This window comes from Rhinoderma darwinii, chromosome 1 (assembly GCF_050947455.1).
Source record: "Rhinoderma darwinii isolate aRhiDar2 chromosome 1, aRhiDar2.hap1, whole genome shotgun sequence".
Taxonomy (NCBI): domain Eukaryota; kingdom Metazoa; phylum Chordata; class Amphibia; order Anura; family Rhinodermatidae; genus Rhinoderma; species Rhinoderma darwinii.
In genome coordinates, this window is record NC_134687.1 from 239,721,846 (window position 1) to 239,736,708 (window position 14,863).

A 14,863-nucleotide genomic window follows, 5' to 3' on the forward strand; every position below is an offset into this window, starting at 1 on the left:
TGACTCTGCCCACAGGAATTTGTGAAAGGCACTAAAGCTGTCTGGTGTCGATGGAAATTTTACTGACTGCATGAGGTGTCGAATTTGAAGATACTGAAAAAAATATCTAGAGGAGATATTATATGTATTTGCAAGATTCTCAAAAGATTTAAATGTACAACCTTCAAAAAAATCCGAAAGCCACTCAATCCCAGCTTCCAACCATGGGGTAGTCGAGATGTGGGGTAGAAAGATTGCAATAATTTGGGTTGGGATTTTAGTCTTTGGCACATGAATCCAGTTTTCTTTACATACATATTTACCCCAAACCTGCAGAGAATCTGACATCGACCGCATAGGCATAGGAGGTATTTTGGCCCCTAAGTATGTAGCTACCATAAAATGCTTCATTAATAACGTAGGAAACATTGCGTCGTCTAATTGAGACCATAAATGTTGTTCAGAGGAAATCCAACTTGGTTTCATCTGATCCATTATGGCCGCTACATTATACGCTTTTAAGTTTGGAACTCCCAGTCCTCCATATTTCCCCTTTTGAAACAATAGATGTCTAGCTACTCTCGCTCTCTTATTGTTCCAAATGAATTTCATAAGAACTGTTTGTAGTCTGGACAGTAGCGAGGGCGATATTAAATAGTGTATTGTCCTGCAATAATATAAATATTTGGGCAGAAGTAACATTTTGACTATATTAATCCTGGCCATCCAGGACAATTGAAACTTGTCCAATCTATTACAATCTTTCGTTAATTGAGAGATGAGTGACATGTAATTTTTGTTCATAACCATAGATGGATGAGGAGTCAACATTATACCCAGATATGTTAGCCCCTCATTTGCCCAAATAAAATTAAAGCTAGAGAGAAGTGGTTTCATTATTGGAGGAATATGAATGGGCATTAGCAGAGATTTTGCTACATTCAGTTTCTAATATGACATTTCAGAATAGCAAGCTATAATCCTAGTTATTTCAGCTAAGGAAGACCTGGGCGACTGACAAATAAGAACCACATCGTCCGCATAAAGACCAATTTTGTGTTCTCTTCCCCCTACGGTGATACCTGAGATATGTGGTGATGTTCTAATCAATTCCGCAAATGGTTCCATACATAAATCAAAAATTAGGGGGGAGAGAGGGCATCCTTGGCGAGTTCCATGGCTTATAAGAAATGTTTTGGACAAAAACCCAGACGTATATACCAGAGCTGAAGGGTTGGAGTACAGGGAAAGGACCGCCTTTTTAATAAAGGAATGAAAGCCGAATTTATGTAATACCGCTTCCAAAAAACGCCAATGTACCCGGTCGAATGCTTTTTCCGCGTCCAGAGAAAGGACAACTGTGGGTTCTAACGAATCATATGCAATCTGAATCAAATCTAACATTCTTCTGGTGCCATCTCTGGCCTGACGACCTTTCACAAATCCTACTTGGTCCAGTGAGACCAAGGAGGGTAGGCACTCATTTATTCGCATTGCTAGTAATTTTGAAATTTTTTTAATATCACTATTTAGTAGCGAAATTGGTCGAAAGTTCTCTGGCCTATCCGTCGATTTACCAGGTTTAGGGAGAGTTATCAAAATCGCCTGTAACATTTCCGATGGAGGAGACTGTTTGGCCACTAGCTCATTATATGTATTAGTCATATATGAAAGAAGTACTTCATCAAATATTTTAAAGTACTCATTAGGGAGCCCGTCCGGACCCGGCGCTTTGTTTAGTTTTAAACCCTTCATTACTTTTTTAAATTCAATCACTGAAATTGGAGCATTTAAGCTAACTATTTGTGACTCAGATAGTTGTGGGAGGTTAATTTCAGATAGAAACTCTTTAATTCGGTCTGAAGAGACATGGGGTAAAGAAGAGTCCTCCTTCAAGTTATATAATTCGCTATAATAATCTGCAAAGGAATCTGCAATCTTTTGAGGTTCATACACCTTTTGTCCATTTGGAAGAGATAAGTATTGAATTTTTGACCTAGCTGTTTGAACTTTTACCCTTTTCGCTAAAAGTTTACCAGACCTATCCCCTTGTATATAAAAGTTCAATTTAAGACGTTTCAAATTTTTATCATATTGAAATAAATTCAAAACCTGTAGTTTATCACGCAGCTCTCTAAGAGTCTCCCCTGTAGCTCGCGTAGGGTTTGATTTAATCAAGGATTCGTTAACTTTAATTGCCATTAATAACCCATCCATTTCTTTATTCCTATCTCGCTTTGCCCTAGCCGCCTGTTGAATGAAAAGACCCCTCACGAAAGCTTTATGAGTACACCACACCATTTCTGGAGTAGCCGATGGAGAGTTTATTTCAAAGAACTCTATCAAGGCTGCCCGTATGGAATCTTGAATGAGCTGAGATTTCAAAAGAAACGTGTTTAATTTCCATGGGGCTCTTGGAGGTAGACTATATTTTGCTTTCAGGGTTAAGGATATGGGGGCGTGATCCGACCAGGTAATTACCCCAATGTCCGATTTTAATAAGATCTCTCTATCGACCAAGAAAAAATCTATCCTGGAATACGCTGTATGAGGCGCCGAAAAAAAGGTGAAATCTCTTTCAGATGCGTGTTGATAACGCCATACATCATGTAAATATTCCCCTGATACCAAAGATTCTATGTCTAAACCTCTGCCCCTTCCTGGATTAGATCTATCTAATCTGTTATACATAACCGTATTAAAGTCCCCACAAATCAGTAAGCCACCTTGTTGCATAGTTTTAGCTTTAGTAAGAATTTTAGTAATAAACAAACTTTGTCGTTTATTAGGTGCATATAGAGAAACAATAGTGTACAGAACTGAATCCAATTTGCAGACCAGAATTATATATCTGCCTTGAGGGTCTATTAAAGATGCAATATTTTCGAACAATACTGAGTTATTAATTGCATTAGTAACCCCTGCTTTTTTCACATTAGTAGTAGCTGAAAGAATATTTGAAAATTTTGGGTGTTTAAGAAGATGAGCATCTTTTGTACGTAAATGTGACTCTTGAATGCATAATACATCACACCTAGATTTGCTTGCTTCCTTCCATAACATAGACCGTTTATAAGGTGAGTTCAAACCATTTACATTGAGTGATATAAACTTAAGACCCATCATGACTACGTAGGATCATCTTTTGTATAGCAGTATTCGCAGCAGGGGGGAGGCCGAAAAGTAACCCTAAAACAAAGCAAACTTCATCATAGCAACAAAACACTTTCCAATCTAACAGATTGTTTAAATGACCCAACAACATATTATTTCCCTCTTTCAGGGAAAAGTAGGAGGCAACGTCAGTAGGACCTGCCTTTCCCGAAGTAGATATGAACTACCTCCACAATCTACCACCAAGAATGCCTAGGACAAATGAAGCTCTTATATATGTAGCACCATATACTTATATATATATATCAGTCTCCCGTTTTTTTCCTGGATCGGCTGATTTTTTCTGACCACAATGGGGTGATCACCTCCGGACGTAAATCTTCCCGGCGTCGAGGGCTTTGAGACGGTGAGGTAATAAGTCTCCATTTTTGAAGCAATTCCTTCGCTGCCTCAGGGGAGGTACACACATGTACACTACCATTCCTAGAAACAATAAGCTTCACCGGAAATCCCCATTTGTAGAGGATTCCTTTATCTCTCAAAATTTTTGTTAGAGGCATATACTCTCTCTACGTCTTAACATAGTAGCTGCTGACAAGTCTGGATAAATCGCAATGTCTTTAAAGCGTTCCGGCAGTTCTGGAGAGCTTTTCAGAGCACGGAGGAACTCCTCTTTAATATGGTAAAAATGGATCCTAGCGATGGAATCTCTCGGGAGATGTGGCGCGATATGCCGCGGTTTAGGAATTCTATGGATCCTATCTATAATCATATCCAAGGTCGTTTTTTGAGGTAATACCGCATTCAGGAGATCCGTTAGATATGGAGAAAGTTGATCCGGGGACACCGATTCCGGGATACCCCGAATTCTTACATTGTTCCTGCGTGATCTGTCTTCAAGATCTAACACTTTGTTGGATAACCTCTGAACCTCCTCCTTTAGAGTTGAATTCGCATCAATTAGCAAATTATGCGATTTAGCAAAGGCTTCAAATTTATGTTCAATATGATCCGTGCGAGAAGCTATAGCAAGAATATCAGTTTTCAGCTCCCCAACAATGCTTTTGAAATCGGACTGTAGAGAGTCTCTCAAGGAATTCAGTAGCTTTTTAATTGTAGTTTCCGATACTTGGATGTATATCAGAATCATCCCCCATATCGTTATTTAATGATTCTGCTCTGGAGGAAGATGCAGGAGACGAAGGAGGGAGTGATAGGCGTCTCTTTGCTCCTGCCTGTCGAGAAGGAGAGGTGGCAAAAAACTCTGTGAGTTTAGTGGGTTTGGATTTCTGATCTTTTTTCCTTGTAGTGCCGCCCATTATGAACCTTGATGCACCAGGTGAATAAAAAAATAGGAAACAGAGAGAGAAAATAGGATCCAGCGCTGTGGTGCGTTTAAAATGGAAATTGACGTTTCCAAGTTTAATGTCCTTGGTTAAAAAGAAGTCCAGTGGTATAGGTCCAGGGTGTGCATGAAGTGGGAAGAGGGTATCCTCTGTGGCCTACGCGTTTCGGACGTCGCTGCGTCCTTAGACTTGGCTGTGGTTAATTTTCAAAAAGAGCGCGCTGTCTTATATGGGTCATGATGGTAACAACAGCTGATGAGTGAGGACGTGATTGCGTTCCACGGTTGTAATGTGGTGGAACGCAAACATCGAGCGTAGATCTCTTGGTGCCGTAAAAGAATACTTAGTGAGTATAGCAATTGGATATTCTTAGCTTTATTCATATTATAAGTAGTATAACTATTTATTCCTTTACTTTAAATTATGTAAAAATGTGTGTTTATTTAAAGACTTGTCGGGTAGCATATTTGTCTTTTATTAAAGTTTTGTTTGGTTTATTTGCGTTCCAGGACTCTTCCTGGAGATGGCATAGAAATATGTGTTTGTCTTGTATATTAAAGTTTTGTTTGATTCGGTTGCGTTCCAGGTCTCGCTCTGGGAGACAACTCCGGGACACTGTCGACAGTCCGACTTCTTGCCATGTCCAGAAATATCATCACACATCGGTAAGTAAATTAATTTATGGAAAGCTATAATCTTATGTGGTGATGATTAATATGTAAATCACCACTGGTTTGACAAAATATAGTTTTGGTTTGCTTGTCCTGTTTCTCAGTGCTAGATATTGTCATGTGCAAGTATTGTTTTTCCTTGCATTTTTGCCTTTGTATCAGTTAGAGTAAAGTTGCGGTGTGCTTACTCTGAGAGTATGTAATTTTTTTTGGTATGTTGAGATATGTTTTGATTGTTCTCAATTGGGATATGAGGCTGTATATATTGCTGAATTTGATTTCATGACCGTAAGAACGGGGCTCTGATTGTCGTTGACGAGGATAGGATGTGGGGAAGTGTAGGTTGGACCACAACTATTCTGGTATCGTGAGGGAACTTACATTGACATGAAAAAAAAATAAAAAATATTGTGGTTGTTCGTGTGTACAAGGCAAATAGCATATGTTATGTCTGTACATTTGGGGGAGTGTTTAATTAAAAATTCCAAGGTAGGAATTGTATAAATACCTCAGGTTGATTTGGAAATATTGGCTTGATCTTACTTCAAAAACTTAATGGTATATTACAACCCCTTTGGGTATCGATGGATTAATAGAGATACATCAATTCTTTCCTTAAATTGAGGCCTTCTGGGTATCTTGTGTTTAGCCTATATATCCAATACGCTTCTCTTAAATGAGTTTTGTGTTTAATGTCTCCGCCTCGTTTTGATGGCTGTATTTTTTCAATAGCATAGCAGCGGAAAGTTTTGGTGGATCTGTTGTGATGAGAAATAAAATGCTTTGCCGCATTTGATATATTGATAATGTTTGCGTTTCTTATATAGCTCAGATGTTCTAAAATTCTCGTCTTAAATTTTCTAATTGTGCAACCAACGTATTTGAGTCTACATTCTGTACATTCTATTAAATAAATAACTGACTCTGAATTACAGTTGATATAATTTTGGATTGTAAAATCATCTGTATTTGTAGAGTTGCTAAAGTTTTTAGTTGGGTATACATAAGAGCAAGTTTTACATGGGTGTTGGCCACATCTGTAGAAGCCTTTGGTCTCTAACCATGTTGATGTTGTGTTGGTATTGGATATGTATAACGAGGGAGACAGAGTGTTGCCCAGGGAGGAGGCTTTTTTTGCGACTATCCTGCAACCTCCTGACAGAATTGTGCGTAATGTGTCGTCCTCCATGAGGATTGGCAGGTAATTGTTGACTATGCTTTTTATTTTGGAAAATTGGTTACTTTGTTGTAGGATAAGTGTCGGTTGATTGGCAGCCGATTGTGATTCTTGTTTATTCTTTGCGGATTTTGGTTGGCCAAGAAGTTGATTTCTAGATTTTTGTTTGATGATGCTGCTGGCTCTGGTCAGTGTCCATTTTGGGTAACCTCGTTCTTGTAATCTTGATTGTATTGATTTTTGTTCAATCTCGAATTGGTCTTGGCTGGTACAATTTCGTTTGGCCCTGTGCATTTCACCTAGTGGTATAGCTCTAATAGTATGTACGGTATGATCACTTTTTGCATGAAGGATATTATTGGTGGCTGTTGGTTTTCGGTGGGTTTTTGTTGAGATAAAAAAACCTTCGTCTCCTTTCAATTCTAAATCTAGAAAAATGATATGTGAAGTATCATGATGGTAGGTATATTTTAAATTGCACTGGTTGTTGTTGAGTGCTGCTATAAAATCAGGTATGATGTTCCTTTCTCCTTTCCAAATAATCAGAATATCGTCGATATATCTACCGTACCATTCTATACAATTGCTGTACAAGTTGTTTGGCGAGAAAATGTGAAAATGTTCCCACCATGACATTACTATGTTGGCTATTGATGGAGAGAATTTGGCCCCCATGGATACACCCTTTAGTTGTAAATAGTATTTCATGTTGAATTGGAAATAATTGTTGGTTAGTAGGAACATAAGTACTTCTATTATATAAGTTTGGAAATTAATTTAATATGTACTGTATTTCTTCAGATGAAATTTCAGAGCAGTGCAAGCTATTTCATGGGGAATTGACGTGTACAGTGACACGACGTCACATGTGAGCCAGGAAAAAAAATTTTCCCAAATTTTGTTATGAAATATATTGAGGACATGTTTTGTGTCCTTCAAAAAACCAGGTGTATTCTGTGCTAGAGGCTGTAGTAAGGTATCTAGCCATTCAGATAGCTTTTCCAAGATTGATCCTATCCCAGAGACTATTGGTCTCATGGGTGGAGGTACTGTTTGTTTGTGAACCTTGGGTAGCGCATGGATTATGGGGGTAATTGGTTGTTCAATATACATGTACTCTTTTTGTTTCTGAGTGATGAAACCGTTTTGTAAACCGTCTTCCAGTAATTTTTTCATGCGGTATTTAATTGTGTCGACAGGATTTCCTGTTAGGATTTGATAGGTAGTTTTGTCAGATAGCATATTGATGATTGATTGTTCATAATCTTTTTTATTCAAAACTGTGACATTGCCACCTTTGTCTGACATTTTGATAGTTATATCCTTGTTCTCTTGTAATGATTTTACTGCTTTTTTTAGTTTTGTTGACATGTTCGTTTTCGGATGTTTATTTTTGAGACTGTCTGCGAGATTGTGTAACTCTTTTTCTATGACGGTTTGGAAACGGTCCATTGACTCTGTACGTGAGCTGGTAGGATAAAATTTCGGATTTGAGGTAGTAAAATTGTGTGCCATGGTGACAGTTTGATTTTCCGTTTCGTTACGTAACAGGTCCAGGGATACCATGGTTGAAAGTTCTTGAAATGTGAAGTCTTTTGGTATTGATGCTATCGTTGCTTTGGATCTGGTCTCATTTGACAATGTGGTTGTGATTGTTGTCTCCATTGCTGTAGGATCAGAGTTGGTTTCATTTTGAAAGAAGTGTTTTTTAACCGTTAAATTACGTATGAATTTATTAATATTTAGTATAGTGTTAAATAGATTGAAATTTTTCTTGGGGGCAAAGTTGAGCCCCAAGGTTAAAGCTTCATTCTGCTCAGGGGTTAACACTGTGGAAGATAGATTGGTAACATTGGTTATCGGTATTGTTGATATTTTCTTGGGCGGAGGCGACGGTTTTGTTCTTGATTTGTACGACTTATGTTTCCTACCGCCCCTCCTTCCCCGTTTTTTGAAATGTAAATGGAACGGGGACAAGTTTGATTGATGTCATCTTCAGAAGTGCCATCCGCAGACTCTAATTCGGTCGAGCTGAAGCTGACTCTATTTGGTAGATCTCTGTATGGTTTGAATTGTTGGTTCCTTTTCTTTAGGATCGGTCTTGGTCTGGTATAATTTCTTGCTTTATGACTCCAATTGTATACTTCGTTACTGTTGTAATCCTTTGTATCTCGTTGAAATTTATTTTTCTTTGTTTCTGCAATAGCATGGTCAAGTTTATCAATGGCAGCTGTAGTTCTGTTGTGGAGGAGATCATAAGAAGGTGAGTTGGCAAATATTTCTAATGATTTACTTGTTTCTGATATGTGAGTGTCTAATTCTTTTAGTTTAAGTTCTTCTTGCTCCGTTATTAGTTTCATTAAATTGATGGAGCAGGTTGAGAGAATTTGGTTCCATTGATTCTGGAATTCTTCGTTGTATAAAAAACTTGGTGTTTTCCTGAGTCGTAAACCTCTGGGGATCATGTTTTTGGCTATATAGTTCTTGAGGGTGGTCAAGTCCCACCAGATTTTTGCTTGCTGGGCTAGGTCTTTTTCCAGCTTGTGGAAAAGATCTTCCATGTCTTTGTTATTCTCCGGAAGGTTGTCATGGTGACCAAATACTTTTTCCGCTAATTCAAAGCGAGTGTGCTTGCTATCTTGGGTCATAATATAGATATGTTTTGTGAAAAAATTAGAAATTCCTTAAAGGTATGAATACAATGTGAGTTATCGTTAAAAACAAAACACTGTGTTGCTAAAGCCAGATTACGTTCTTTGTCTTGGAATTATGTCCATGAAACATGTTCCGTGTATACAGTTTTCTTGAAAAGTTGTGGCCTTATATTTTGATAGGTAATATTAGGTTTTAAAGCCACTTCAGCATACACCTGATAACATTTGGAGATTATGCATATGATAACGGTATAATAACTTCACTGGTTATACATAGGGAGCTCGTGAGGAGACACTTGACCGATAATTTGTATCCAAAGAAAGCATGTGGAGGAATCCTCCAGCTCACCTGACACACTCCTGTGTGTCGTTGAAAGCGCCCGGTTCCTCGTGTCGGCACACGGGTTGCAAGTAGGAAACAGAGAGAGAAAATAGGATCCAGCGCTGTGGTGCGTTTAAAATGGAAATTGACGTTTCCAAGTTTAATGTCCTTGGTTAAAAAGAAGTCCAGTGGTATAGGTCCAGGGTGTGCATGAAGTGGGAAGAGGGTATCCTCTGTGGCCTACGCGTTTCGGACGTCGCTGCGTCCTTAGACTTGGCTGTGGTTAATTTTCAAAAAGAGCGCGCTGTCTTATATGGGTCATGATGGTAACAACAGCTGATGAGTGAGGACGTGATTGCGTTCCACGGTTGTAATGTGGTGGAACGCAAACATCGAGCGTAGATCTCTTGGTGCCGTAAAAGAATACTTAGTGAATATAGCAATTGGATATTCTTAGCTTTATTCATATTATAAGTAGTATAACTATTTATTCCTTTACTTTAAATTATGTAAAAATGTGTGTTTATTTAAAGACTTGTCGGGTAGCATATTTGTCTTTTATTAAAGTTTTGTTTGGTTTATTTGCGTTCCAGGACTCTTCCTGGAGATGGCATAGAAATATGTGTTTGTCTTGTATATTAAAGTTTTGTTTGATTCGGTTGCGTTCCAGGTCTCGCTCTGGGAGACAACTCCGGGACACTGTCGACAGTCCGACTTCTTGCCATGTCCAGAAATATCATCACACATCGGTAAGTAAATTAATTTATGGAAAGCTATAATCTTATGTGGTGATGATTAATATGTAAATCACCACTGGTTTGACAAAATATAGTTTTGGTTTGCTTGTCCTGTTTCTCAGTGCTAGATATTGTCATGTGCAAGTATTGTTTTTCCTTGCATTTTTGCCATTGTATCAGTTAGAGTAAAGTTGCGGTGTGCTTACTCTGAGAGTATGTAATTTTTTTTGGTATGTTGAGATATGTTTTGATTGTTCTCAATTGGGATATGAGGCTGTATATATTGCTGAATTTGATTTCATGACCGTAAGAACGGGGCTCTGATTGTCGTTGACGAGGATAGGATGTGGGGAAGTGTAGGTTGGACCACAACTATTCTGGTATCGTGAGGGAACTTACATTGACATGAAAAAAAAAAAAAAAATATTGTGGTTGTTCGTGTGTACAAGGCAAATAGCATATGTTATGTCTGTACATTTGGGGGAGTGTTTAATTAAAAATTCCAAGGTAGGAATTGTATAAATACCTCAGGTTGATTTGGAAATATTGGCTTGATCTTACTTCAAAAACATAATGGTATATTACAACCCCTTTGGGTATCGATGGATTAATAGAGATACATCAATTCTTTCCTTAAATTGAGGCCTTCTGGGTATCTTGTGTTTAGCCTATATATCCAATACGCTTCTCTTAAATGAGTTTTGTGTTTAATGTCTCCGCCTCGTTTTGATGGCTGTATTTTTTCAATAGCATAGCAGCGGAAAGTTTTGGTGGATCTGTTGTGATGAGAAATAAAATGCTTTGCCGCATTTGATATATTGATAATGTTTGCGTTTCTTATATAGCTCAGATGTTCTAAAATTCTCGTCTTAAATTTTCTAATTGTGCAACCAACGTATTTGAGTCTACATTCTGTACATTCTATTAAATAAATAACTGACTCTGAATTACAGTTGATATAATTTTGGATTGTAAAATCATCTGTATTTGTAGAGTTGCTAAAGTTTTTAGTTGGGTATACATAAGAGCAAGTTTTACATGGGTGTTGGCCACATCTGTAGAAGCCTTTGGTCTCTAACCATGTTGATGTTGTGTTGGTATTGGATATGTATAACGAGGGAGACAGAGTGTTGCCCAGGGAGGAGGCTTTTTTTGCGACTATCCTGCAACCTCCTGACAGAATTGTGCGTAATGTGTCGTCCTCCATGAGGATTGGCAGGTAATTGTTGACTATGCTTTTTATTTTGGAAAATTGGTTACTTTGTTGTAGGATAAGTGTCGGTTGATTGGCAGCCGATTGTGATTCTTGTTTATTCTTTGCGGATTTTGGTTGGCCAAGAAGTTGATTTCTAGATTTTTGTTTGATGATGCTGCTGGCTCTGGTCAGTGTCCATTTTGGGTAACCTCGTTCTTGTAATCTTGATTGTATTGATTTTTGTTCAATCTCGAATTGGTCTTGGCTGGTACAATTTCGTTTGGCCCTGTGCATTTCACCTAGTGGTATAGCTCTAATAGTATGTACGGTATGATCACTTTTTGCATGAAGGATATTATTGGTGGCTGTTGGTTTTCGGTGGGTTTTTGTTGAGATAAAAAAACCTTCGTCTCCTTTCAATTCTAAATCTAGAAAAATGATATGTGAAGTATCATGATGGTAGGTATATTTTAAATTGCACTGGTTGTTGTTGAGTGCTGCTATAAAATCAGGTATGATGTTCCTTTCTCCTTTCCAAATAATCAGAATATCGTCGATATATCTACCGTACCATTCTATACAATTGCTGTACAAGTTGTTCGGCGAGAAAATGTGAAAATGTTCCCACCATGACATTACTATGTTGGCTATTGATGGAGAGAATTTGGCCCCCATGGATACACCCTTTAGTTGTAAATAGTATTTCATGTTGAATTGGAAATAATTGTTGGTTAGTAGGAACATAAGTACTTCTATTATATAAGTTTGGAAATTTATTTCATATGTACTGTATTTCTTCAGATGAAATTTCAGAGCAGTGCAAGCTATTTCATGGGGAATTGACGTGTACAGTGACACGACGTCACATGTGAGCCAGGAAAAAAAATTTTCCCAAATTTTGTTATGAAATATATTGAGGACATGTTTTGTGTCCTTCAAAAAACCAGGTGTATTCTGTGCTAGAGGCTGTAGTAAGGTATCTAGCCATTCAGATAGCTTTTCCAAGATTGATCCTATCCCAGAGACTATTGGTCTCATGGGTGGAGGTACTGTTTGTTTGTGAACCTTGGGTAGCGCATGGATTATGGGGGTAATTGGTTGTTCAATATACATGTACTCTTTTTGTTTCTGAGTGATGAAACCGTTTTGTAAACCATCTTCCAGTAATTTTTTCATGCGGTATTTAATTGTGTCGACAGGATTTCCTGTTAGGATTTGATAGGTAGTTTTGTCAGATAGCATATTGATGATTGATTGTTCATAATCTTTTTTATTCAAAACTGTGACATTGCCACCTTTGTCTGACATTTTGATAGTTATATCCTTGTTCTCTTGTAATGATTTTACTGCTTTTTTTAGTTTTGTTGACATGTTCGTTTTCGGATGTTTATTTTTGAGACTGTCTGCGAGATTGTGTAACAATTTTTCTATGACGGTTTGGAAACGGTCCATTGACTCTGTACGTGAGCTGGTAGGATAAAATTTCGGATTTGAGGTAGTAAAATTGTGTGCCATGGTGACAGTTTGATTTTCCGTTTCGTTACGTAACAGGTCCAGGGATACCATGGTTGAAAGTTCTTGAAATGTGAAGTCTTTTGGTATTGATGCTATTGTTGCTTTGGATCTGGTCTCATTTGACAATGTGGTTGTGATTGTTGTCTCCATTGCTGTAGGATCAGAGTTGGTTTCATTTTGAAAGAAGTGTTTTTTAACCGTTAAATTACGTATGAATTTATTAATATCTAGTATAGTGTTAAATAGATTGAAATTTTTCTTGGGGGCAAAGTTGAGCCCCAAGGTTAAAGCTTCATTCTGCTCAGGGGTTAACACTGTGGAAGATAGATTGGTAACATTGGTTATCGGTATTGTTGATATTTTCTTGGGCGGAGGCGACGGTTTTGTTCTTGATTTGTACGACTTATGTTTCCTACCGCCCCTCCTTCCCCGTTTTTTGAAATGTAAATGGAACGGGGACAAGTTTGATTGATGTCATCTTCAGAAGTGCCATCCGCAGACTCTAATTCGGTCGAGCTGAAGCTGACTCTATTTGGTAGATCTCTGTATGGTTTGAATTGTTGGTTCCTTTTCTTTAGGATCGGTCTTGGTCTGGTATAATTTCTTGCTTTATGACTCCAATTGTATACTTCGTTACTGTTGTAATCCTTTGTATCTCGTTGAAATTTATTTTTCTTTGTTTCTGCAATAGCATGGTCAAGTTTATCAATGGCAGCTGTAGTTCTGTTGTGGAGGAGATCATAAGAAGGTGAGTTGGCAAATATTTCTAATGATTTACTTGTTTCTGATATGTGAGTGTCTAATTCTTTTAGTTTAAGTTCTTCTTGCTCCGTTATTAGTTTCATTAAATTGATGGAGCAGGTTGAGAGAATTTGGTTCCATTGATTCTGGAATTCTTCGTTGTATAAAAAACTTGGTGTTTTCCTGAGTCGTAAACCTCTGGGGATCATGTTTTTGGCTATATAGTTCTTGAGGGTGGTCAAGTCCCACCAGATTTTTGCTTGCTGGGCTAGGTCTTTTTCCAGCTTGTGGAAAAGATCTTCCATGTCTTTGTTATTCTCCGGAAGGTTGTCATGGTGACCAAATACTTTTTCCGCTAATTCAAAGCGAGTGTGCTTGCTATCTTGGGTCATAATATAGATATGTTTTGTGAAAAAATGAGAAATTCCTTAAAGGTATGAATACAATGTGAGTTATCGTTAAAAACAAAACACTGTGTTGCTAAAGCCAGATTACGTTCTTTGTCTTGGAATTATGTCCATGAAACATGTTCCGTGTATACAGTTTTCTTGAAAAGTTGTGGCCTTATATTTTGATAGGTAATATTAGGTTTTAAAGCCACTTCAGCATACACCTGATAACATTTGGAGATTATGCATATGATAACGGTATAATAACTTCACTGGTTATACATAGGGAGCTCGTGAGGAGACACTTGACCGATAATTTGTATCCAAAGAAAGCATGTGGAGGAATCCTCCAGCTCACCTGACACACTCCTGTGTGTCGTTGAAAGCGCCCGGTTCCTCGTGTCGGCACACGGGTTGCAAGTAGGAAACAGAGAGAGAAAATAGGATCCAGCGCTGTGGTGCGTTTAAAATGGAAATTGACGTTTCCAAGTTTAATGTCCTTGGTTAAAAAGAAGTCCAGTGGTATAGGTCCAGGGTGTGCATGAAGTGGGAAGAGGGTATCCTCTGTGGCCTACGCGTTTCGGACGTCGCTGCGTCCTTAGACTTGGCTGTGGTTAATTTTCAAAAAGAGCGCGCTGTCTTATATGGGTCATGATGGTAACAACAGCTGATGAGTGAGGACGTGATTGCGTTCCACGGTTGTAATGTGGTGGAACGCAAACATCGAGCGTAGATCTCTTGGTGCCGTAAAAGAATACTTAGTGAATATAGCAATTGGATATTCTTAGCTTTATTCATATTATAAGTAGTATAACTATTTATTCCTTTACTTTAAATTATGTAAAAATGTGTGTTTATTTAAAGACTTGTCGGGTAGCATATTTGTCTTTTATTAAAGTTTTGTTTGGTTTATTTGCGTTCCAGGACTCTTCCTGGAGATGGCATAGAAATATGTGTTTGTCTTGTATATTAAAGTTTTGTTTGATTCGGTTGCGTTCCAGGTCTCGCTCTGGGAGACAACTC